The following is a 2,309-nucleotide window of genomic DNA, read 5'->3' as shown; positions in this document are numbered from 1 at the left end:
GATACACTCTTTGTAGGTGCAAATAAACGTAAGTGGCCTGAATGGTTGTACTTTGGCGGATGTGTGCCGGTGGTGTGTGCCGGGTGTGTGTGCCGTGTTGTGTGTGTTGTGGGGGGGGGGGGGGGGGTTTGACAGCGGTGTAAACTTCGATGCGAGTAGCAACTATAGAGTCATAGTGCTATGGTTTATGGACCACGGTGGAAAATCTTTAGCAGACAAGTTACGCCCCCTCTCCCCCCCTTTAATTACATAACGCATCCGGTCTCTCGTTGACCTGACTCGCTTGTGTTGTCGTTGTGTCGACTAGCGTGGTTTCCAACAACCCGACCAACAAGTACGGATATTGGCTACGATGAAACATTTACTCTACCTCAGCCAATCGTCAGCATTATGCACTTGAAAAAAAAGTTTTGCCTCTCTGCTCAGAGATAGGTTGGTCTGATGAAAAAAAAAACCGCTTCAATTAGTAGGAATGCACTGCATTTTTGGCGTAACGGTACAGCGTTATTCGATGGGAAGAGTAATCAAATCACGATTACTCGTTACGGAAGAACGTAAACGATGTTCAGTAAGCCGGTTATTTTATAACTTTTCCAGCAGGACATGGCCATTGCCGGGATCGGAGATAGCGGAGAAGAAACTACAGCAAATGGTGAAAATCATTTGCTTGCCCGTTAAGTCCCAGTGTGGCACTTTTTGCCAAACTGTGGGAGTATGTACAACAACGAAGGGTAACGCTGTGGGCTACAACCCGACTGTATATAAAAGGCGCCAACGAGGGTGACATCATGCATGATGCATTCAGGTGCGCCTTGTAAACGCTGAAAAACTCCAAATGTTGCTGTAAAAGTAGTATTCTTTAGCCATTAGAGGCTATTTGTGGCTATCCATCCATTGCTGAGAAAGAAAAGTTTAAAATTGAATTGAATCGACCTTAAAATCGAATTGGTATGTGGAGGAATTGTGATACCCCTGATAATTACAAACTCAAGTAACAAACAGCGGTTCCTGGTTTTTTGGTTTTTGCTTTTATTGAAAAAATGCTGCTGCTGTGACAACAAAATTTCCCCGTCGTGGGATAAATAAAGTATAATCTAATTTTATCTAATCTAATTTACTGGCAACACGTTGGCAGTAAATTACCGCAAATATACAATAAAACGTCAGTGTATGAAGCAGTGAGGTACACAATAACCTTAACCCACTTTTAGCAACTCACACCAACAACGGAGTGAATTTAAATTTATATATTTGTTTGTTAGAGCAATAACTTTGCATATGTTTATTAATTTACAGCACTACACTTTCCAATTTGCTTACAGGAATCATCTAACTTTTACCTTGGGCATGAAAGACATTGCACCCACAGCCAAAACTACTTTCAAATTAAAATTAATGCTTCAAATTACAGCATGAAAAATAATAGTCAGTTTTCACCAAAAGCTTAATATGACTGACTAAACAACATCTTAAATTTCAACCCCCCCCCCCGAACAAAAAGATAAAACCAAAACCAAGACCTAAAAATGAAACAGTTTATGGCTTTCATGTGACTTATTTTATCTGGTCATCATAGGAAACCTTAAAGCATCCGGCTCTCTGTCATGTTATGGATTTCCTTTGCACAAGTCTAAAACCACAGAGGCTGTAATGTCTTCAAACTGATTATTTAGAGATATGAGGAACAACCAGAGAAAAATGCGTTTCAATGTGAATATATTTGCATCCATGGAAATGGTTGATATTATTTCCTGTTTTAATAACGAAATCACGATATGCTTTCTTTTCCTAAACTAGTCATTCTAATAATGAAACAAAGAATACACGTTTCACTATGCATACATGTAGATATAGATGATAAGGATATTGAAAAACAACAGTGCTGGTCAACCCTGTCTTTTGCAATTGGCACAAGAGTATATGGATGCAGCCTGGAGCGTCCCATGTCATCCGTCCCGTCTCATGCGGTCCCCTGTCATGCGGAGGTGTGTCCAACGGTAAATCCAGACGGTCAAAAATACGAAATTGCGAATAATTTTCCAGATGGAGTCACGGGTAAATTCGTGACCACATTTGTTGCAATCAATTGAAAAAACGTTAAAAACTGTTAAAGTAACAATTTTGCCATATATGTATATAGTTTGCTCATTTCTGAATGTTATGCTTGTGTTGACGAGATAAATGCAGACTATTGTCTGGAATAAAATAAGCCTGCCTCAACTATCATGAATAAAATACTTTTAATATTTGATGTTTTTTTAACGTTTAGTTAAAAAAAACACCAAATATTAAAAGTATTTTATTCATTT

This window comes from Etheostoma spectabile, chromosome 10 (genome assembly GCF_008692095.1).
Source record: "Etheostoma spectabile isolate EspeVRDwgs_2016 chromosome 10, UIUC_Espe_1.0, whole genome shotgun sequence".
Lineage (NCBI taxonomy): Eukaryota > Metazoa > Chordata > Actinopteri > Perciformes > Percidae > Etheostoma > Etheostoma spectabile.
Note: the sequence above shows the minus strand (reverse complement) of the source record.